We start from the raw sequence: 8,712 nt of genomic DNA, 5'->3' as shown, positions 1-8,712 counted from the left end.
TTTTTTCTTTAAAAAGACGATGATTAAATATTTGATTTGTAGGTCTACTTACCGAAATGAACACAGTATACTACGCAGCTCCAAAGACTTTATAATATACATGAATAGTGTTCCTCACCTGCCTCAGTGTCTCTTACCATACGTGTAATTGATTCTTAAATCGGAAGAAGTCACATTTTAGTTGGGTTTTTGTTTTGTTTGTTTGTTTGGTGGTTTTTTTGGGGGGTTTAATTTTAATTACCGAAACAAACGTAGTATTCTACGTTGCTACTTGGACTTTTTTATATTCATGAATTCTGCTCCTCGCCTGCTTCAATGTCTTTTACCACTGATCTTTCCATTTGCTAATAATTATAACTTCATTTTTATATCAAATGACTCTTTAATGTTCTGGTCTACTTACCGTATCAAACGAAGCAATATAATCTGCAGCTCCTTCTTTTCGACGACACTGAAACAGCTCCAGACTACAATGCCTGACAGTTGTTACGAAAAAAAACCCGCAGGTGCAGTCAAACGAACCATGCTAGTGGCATTTAGGAAATTCCAGGAAGACATCATAAAAGTTGATGATAATAATAATACTAATAATAACACTAATCATATTAATCATACTTATCATACTAATCATACTAATCATACTGGTGGTGCTGCTGCTACTACTACTACTACTACTACTACTACTACTACTACTACTACCACTACTATTACTAACGCTGCTGCTGCTGCTGCTACTACCATAATGATAATATTAATATTAATAATAATATTAATAATAACAATAACAATAAAAATAACAATAAAAATAATAGTGGTAATAATAATAACAATAATCATCATCATAATCATAATCATAATAATAATTAATTATAATCAAAATCAAAATCATAACAAAAATTATAATAGATCTAATAATAATAAAATAACAATATCGGCCCTATGTTTTGTCACAAAATTATATTATACACATTATAATACACTTGTCTGGGGTTAGAATAAACCACACCACTGAATGGAAATCCGTCTTACATTTGAAACAGTTAATGGCTGTCTGTTGTGATTAATCGTTGGAGGCGACAATGCTGATTGCCGAAGTCATTACTATTCGTCTGTGCGTGTTGATAAACCCCGAGATTTGGCTCCAATCACGCACGGGCCAGCACTCATCACGCATGGGCGGCACTCATCTCTGTGGGGCGCCTTGTTTTGGCCAGGTCTGAATCAACAATGATGCCACAGTGACATTGTTTATCAAGCAGGGAAAATGGGAAGGGTTTGGAAGGGGGGGGGAGGGAGGGGTTAAAGAGGTAGGAGGGTAGTGGAAGGCGGGTGTGAATTGGTGGGTATGTCTATGACGTGGGGTCTTTTGGGGGATTGTGTTTATTGTTGGTGTTTGTTTGTTTTTTGTTTGTTTTTGTTTTTTTAAGGGAAATGTCTGTGATTTGATTTTTTCTCTTATTTTGTAACTTTTTTGTTTGTCTGTCTGTCACACAGTTCTGTTTTCCACTCTCTGACCCCAATCTTCTCTCCCATAATTTGTTCTCTCTCTTTATCTCGCTCTCTCTCTCTCTCTCTCTCTCTCTCTCTCTCTCTCTCTCTCTCTCTCTCTCTCTCTCTCTCTCTCTCTTTCTCTCTCTCTCTCTCTCTCTCTCTCTCTTTTCATCCTCCCTGTCTCTCTCTCTTTCTTAATTCCCTCCCTCTCTCTCTCAATCTCTCGTTCTTTCTTTTATAAATAAACCTGCTTGTCTGTCTGTCTGTCTGTCTATCTATCTATCTATCTATCTATCTATCTATCTATCTATCTATCTATCTATCTCGCTTCTGACCGAAACATCTATTAACAATTATGACATTGAAAGAGTACATACGTTTGCACTGAAACAATTTCCCAAAACGAAGTTCTCTGTATTTGTCACATTCTAAGTAACATCAAAGTTACAGGTGATATTATTGTGTCAGTGCGCCGTGGAATAAGGGGCTCGTCAAATTTTGTATATGGAATGTTACTGGTATCATCTGAAGAACTGTTCATTTGTTTATCGTTCAATAAAATAAATGCCCATCTATCTTGCATGACAGTCAATAAATATATTTGCGATTGAGGGAAGTGGTAGTCGCCTAGTGTCAGAGGTAGAATTAAAGAGAAAATGGCCGACAAAGTTTGGTGACTTCCATAGCTTGAGAGTCTCTAGAAACGGGAAATGTACATTTTTTGTTGCTTAAATCAACGTTTTCAGTTTAAAAAATCCACTCAGAAATGTATTTTTAAATGAACATGAAAGTTAAGTTACTGAGTCAAAAACAAATTTAAAAATAAATAAACAAACATAACAAGATAAAATATGCCAAACTTGTGAAAAAATAAAGGTATGCTCCATTTCATTTCTTTAACGAGCGCCTGATTACACCACGATGCATGACATAGTATATGTGGCGTGGCATCTTCGGGAAATCAAGCTTTTGTCAAAACAATTAAATCAAATTACCGACATTTTTCTCCTCGTTTGGGCAATTTTTGTCGACCTATTTTTATTTTAATTTTATTTTTTTAAATTTTATTTTGGGGGGGGGGCTTTTATGTCCATTAAGAACATTATTTTGTGTGGATTTAACTGAAAAACGCTGATAAAAGGCATAACAGAATGTGAAACTCAGTTTCAAAGGACACTCACCAAACTTTGGCGGCCAATTTCTCGTTAATTTTACTTCTAACATTAGGCGACCCCCACCCTGTTCAATCGTGCTTCTACTTCTATTTCAGATAAATAGGTAATCTTTCTTCAAATTCAGAGCACAATCAATCTTTGATCTAGAGTATATCAATATCTCGATTTTATGTGCTCTAAAACTGAGGAGCTCCTGGTTTTACTGTGTTGCCACACAGTATGTCTAATTATGATAACAGCTTAATAATAATATCACTAATATTATTATTATTAATAACGATAATAAAATGATAATAGTAATAATAATACCAATACTACTACTACTAATAATACTAATACTAATAAAGATAATAATAATAACAATAATAATAATAACAACAATAATAATAAACTAATAACAATTCTAACAATAATAAAAATAACAATAAAAATAATTAATAATTATAATAATAATAATAATAATAATAGTAATAAAGATGATGATGATGATATAAATATAAATAATAATAATAATAATAATAATAATAATAATAATTATTATTATTATTATTATTATTATTATTATTATTATTATTATAATAATAATAATAATAATAATAATAATAATAATAATAATAATAATACTGATAATAATAATAATGATAATGATGATGATGGTGATAATAATGATAAAAATAATAATAATAATAATGATAATAAAAATTATTATTATTATTATTATTATTATAATATACTACTACTACTACTACTACTACTACTACTACTACTACTACTACTACTACTACTACTACTACTACTACTAATAATAATAATAATAATAATAATAATAATAATAATAATAATAATAATAATAATAATAATATTAATACCTTGTCTGTCCATGTCTGACGATGACCAATACATCCGTTGAAAAGAATTTCTATCTAGCGAAATATAAAGATTAGAAGAGTTAAAGGTTAAGATGACTTGTGGTTTCTGCTGTGTCCGATTAGACCATTTCTTGCTGATAAAAGTGTTTTCTACTCTCACACCCCAAGCCTTAATGGGGTCCTACTACTGCATGGCAACGCCCCTGCGTACAGGGCACAACAAGCTGACAAATATACATATCACATCACGTTGATCATTCAACCACAAGCAGGAAATTATTTAAAAGACCTTTAGAGTTGTACAGATACATGCTCGAAAAAGCAATACACATTGATGTGTGATCTGGGAGATTGCCATTATAATATGCACTAAAACCGTAGTGGGGGACTACAAAATGGTCGTTTGTACACATGATAGTTGTCTTGGACAAGCGGTCGTAAGAATTGAATTGATCGTATTTTACTTCTATCCAGTTTTCGATACGAAAAAAGGTTTGGGAACTCTAGACACGTAATTGGGATGCTATTGGGTTGTTATTGTTGTTGTTGCTGGAAGCTACTGCAGTCGCTGCTGTTGCTGTTGTTGTTGTTTTGGTTGTTGTTGTTGCTGCTGCACTTTTTGTGGGCTATTAATATTTAGGCGCTTGCTAATAAGACAGTTTGAGAGACACTTTTGTTTTGTTTTGTTTATGTATTTATGTATTATCGCTGGTGGAGAGATGAAATCTCAAAACTCGCAATTTGTTCGATTTTTTTCCCTTAATGCCTTCTCTCAGTCCTTCACATTGTGTCAAAAGCAGTAGGTTAAAATTGGTGAATAAAGAAACATTTCATTCATTCATTCATTCATTCATTCATTCATTCATTCATTCATTCATTATCCATATTCATTTACTTGTTCAGTCATCCATTCATTCATGCATTCATTCATTCATTTATTCATTCTTTTATTCATTCACTTTATTTCTAGCAGTTCAGAAATTCAAGGCTGTTCATAAATGAAGGAATTACATTATGTAAATCTATTTGAAATCCTGTTATAGGGATGACTAACGGGTTGGTAAACATGATGTTCTCGTCAAGCACAAACGTGGTTAACACTTACTTAAAGGCGACAGTCACACCTTGAAATGAAAGGTGACATTAGTCCGTACTAAGACTAGGTGACAGATCTAGTCTCCAGGTGTCATCTGGCCATTTTGTTTATCAAAGAGAGACTTTGAATCCGCTGAGTAGTCGAATCCTCCAGTTGTGGTTGAGACCATTCCAGGACTGTCCATGATATGTGGGGGCAAGGAAGTATCAGCATCATCCCAGACTGAGTCTGCACGAACACCAGTGTCGCCTGGAATCACGCCCCAAACCAAACTGACGTTTCACCAGGCAGCTGTAGGTCAGCTGCTGAATTATTACCTAGGAGGTCACAGGGGCACGATCTGCAGACCACATTCCTAGGTCCATCTCACCTTCATGCACCTTAGCTACTTTTCCTGGAGCCTGATCCCGAGATACAACTTATTTGTGATGCCAGCGTGAATAATGCTACACAGAGGAAAAGAAAGCGTTTTCAGGAGTGGCAACATATAAGCGAAAAGCTGTCCGAGGAACTTGACAGGAATACCATAATGATTCAATGAAAATCCCAACTAAGTTTTTGAAATCAAACTGTGATTGCAAGAGTTGAACTCTGAAATGTAAAGGACTCTCAGAAGAAGACAGAAATTATAAATTTGATTCAGTATGGTCACTCTCATGGTATGAAAACAAGTGTCTCTTTTTAGAACTAGATGACACAGACCAACCTCAGAGGACGTATTCAGAAACTAATCAGAGATGGAATACCTTTGAATACACATTATATAAAGGTGGTCATAAGGTGCCAGTGTGTAAATAGATGTTCCTGAATCCAACTGGGTTGGGAGAATGATTTGTAAGAAACAAGTAGAATCAATTATCAAAGCAACTCAGATCTCTACAAAATGTAGATCTATGCAATATTCTGCCAAGACCACGGGAAGCAGCCTCTCCACAGACCCGCCCTCAATGAAGCATTCAGGCAGAATAACCTGTCTTTGTTCATGTCAAAAAAAAAAAAAAGAAATGTGCGACCTTTGCATCAACCGTGAAGTTGGCAACGTGTCGGGGGATGTTTGGAATGCTCACATTCCCGAAAATGAGACAGCGTGCAAGGAAAAGGAACGAGACAAATCTGAAGCCTTCAAATGTCTCGCCAGTGATGAACCTAAAACGACCGTACTTTCAATGGATCTTCAGCATCAGCCTTATATTACAAAATAAAGCTCGCCTTTTGTAACTTTACACTATTTGATACTGTAACATACCAGACTACTTGTTACGTGTTTCATGAAGCAGAAGGAGGACTTATGGCAAATGAGTTTGCTTCATGTTTACTGGATATCCTAAAGGGAAAGAAGGACTTCAAGAAAACCATTATCGACAACAACAGTTGTGATTACCAATACAGAAATGCCAAACAGCCAATGTTTCTCTCAGCCTGTTTGCAACAACACATGGTAGTACAACTGAACAGACATATTTGATCAAAGGATACACACAAATGGAAGTTGATAGTGTACACTCAACTCTTGAGAGATCTCTTCAAAAAGCACGCCTCGAGATCCTCCTAGACTACATCTATTTCTTCAGGATGGCAAGACCAAAACCAGAAACTTATCAAAACAAATATTTGGATCACACAATCTTCAAGGAGCATTCTAAGTGAAGAAGCTGTAGGTCTATCAGACCATGTAAAGATACCGGCAATCCTGTCATGTCACCGACATCAGGTTTTGAAGTACACCCCAGACATGAACACCTGGTTCAAGATGCACCTCAGTGATGAATGGACTGACGTTCCGAAGGCAGGTAACAGAAACATGAGGTCCATCCTACCACGGTACACCACTCTACACGGAACGTCTTAAACAATCACATGCAGCAGCTTAAATCTGTTATTGCCAATATACATTATCACTTTATGACAATTTACCCTATTAACATTTATGACTATTCATGTGATGAATGGACTGACGTTCCGAAGGCAGGTAACAGAAACATGAGGTCCATCCTACCACGGTACACCACTCTACACGGAACGTCTTAAACAATCACATGCAGCAGCTTAAATCTGTTATTGCCAATATACATTATCACTTTATGACAATTTACCCTATTAACATTTATGACTATTCATTATGATTGTTTTCAGTCCCTGACATCGTAACAATCTTTATGGGGTTTTTTTTGTGCACGTACGTTATGTATTTTCATAATTTCCCCCTTTGTATTTATGACTCGTTTTTCAAAGCATTTTGTGATGTCCGTTTGTGTGAGTGCGCGTGTGTGTGTGTGTGCGTGTGTGTTGTATGTGTGTGTGTGTGTGGAGTGTGTGTGTGTGTGTGTGTGTGTGTGTGTGTGTGTGTGTGTGTGTGCTGTCATGTATGTGTGTGTGTATGTGTGTGTGTGTGTGTGCTTGTGTGTGTGTGTGTTTGTGTGCTGTCATGTATGTGTGTGTGTATGTGTGTGTGTATGTGTGTGTGTTGTATGTGTGTGTGTGTTTGTGTGTTGTATGTATGTGTATGTGTGTGTGTGTGTGTGTGTGTGTGTGTTGTGTGTGTGTGTGTGTGTGTGTGTGTGTGTGTAGCATTGTTTTCTTTATAAATTTTGTAATGGACTGACACATTAAAGTTGGGTAGCTTGAATAAAGAGAACTTTGGAAAGCTTGTCTATGTTTTGATCCATTTCTTATCATTGCTTATTGTTGTTTTGTTCAACATCTTTTGTGAAAACCATCGGTAGTACAATGGAAGTAACCAGATTTAATATTGGTTCATTATATTGAAACAAATTTCACTAATTGTTAATCCGTTTGAGGATTCAACGCCAAGTTTGCTGGTAATACACATTTGTCTCATTTCAGTTGTCCGGAAATTGAACTCCAAACTAGATTATAAATGTGAGGCAGCGTGGTGGAATCAGACGCTCGTCGAAATAATGAAAGTCCAGAAATTGGCATTTTCCCGCAGGTTTGGGACATTTTATTAAAATTTTTATTTTTGGTTCAACACCGTTCACGCCATTTAAAGAGAACGTTGTTGTGTGGATTTTACTTAAAAACGTTGATTAAAAGGCATAAAAATGTAAATGTTCAGTTACCACGGACTCTTAAGCTAAGGAAATAACTAATCTTTGGCGGCCATTTTCTCACTAATTTTACCTCTGAAAACAAATGACCACCCACCTCCTTCTTTCGCAAATATCTCGACTTGTACTCAAGATAAATGGATATTATTTTCATCCAAATAAAGACAAGTGAACAAGCTTTAAGATAACACCAATAACTCTACATACCCAAAAATTGACGAGAGCCTGATCCCACCACGCTGCCTCACAAATGGACTTGAAGAAATATTTGTATCAGTTTGCGGCGTTCCAAACAACAAACGCATACTGCAACTGAATAAGCTGCGAGAAAACTTGCAACCCTCAAACTCTGTCCTGATGGAACCTCGCTACCCTCCCTGCCGGCTGACTACGAGGTTTCATCATAACAAAAACAATGTGATGAAACTTGCATCTCACGGCAAAACCATTTAAACAGTAGAATCTTGTTGGTTCTTTTTTCACTAACCACGATTCTAAGAAGTTTTCATTTACCTGTACATATAGAGCTAGATCTTTTTTTTATCAAGAGTAAGTTTAGATTTGTGTCTCTCCTTTAAAAGTTTCCTTTCTGGGATTACAAGGTTTCAACACTCCACAAGCGTTATTTCGCTTTTCTATTTGTTTTTGGGTTGTTGTTGTGGGTTTTTTAAAAGTTTTTATAGGGGGGGGGGATTTAATTCATTCTTTTTTTGTTCGTCATGATTTGCACACAGAGGGGACATCAAGAGAAAACCATGGGCAGTACGAGTCGTAACTCGATGTTGTGAGCAGAGCCCTTACTGAAAGGCATTCGATTTACTTTTCATGTGAAGCACTCCTACTAAAATTCAAGCCACTGTTTGTTTGCTGTATAAAAAATAGGAAACTCGATTCACCTTTTATCATATTAAGTGAAATTAGTTAGTGAAATTGTATATATTTATTTTTTTGCTCTGCCTGTGAGTATTAATAATAATAATAATAATAATAATAATAATAATAATAATAATAAT

This window comes from Aplysia californica, unplaced genomic scaffold (genome assembly GCF_000002075.1).
Source record: "Aplysia californica isolate F4 #8 unplaced genomic scaffold, AplCal3.0 scaffold00003, whole genome shotgun sequence".
Lineage (NCBI taxonomy): Eukaryota > Metazoa > Mollusca > Gastropoda > Aplysiida > Aplysiidae > Aplysia > Aplysia californica.
This window is presented reverse-complemented; position numbering follows the sequence as displayed.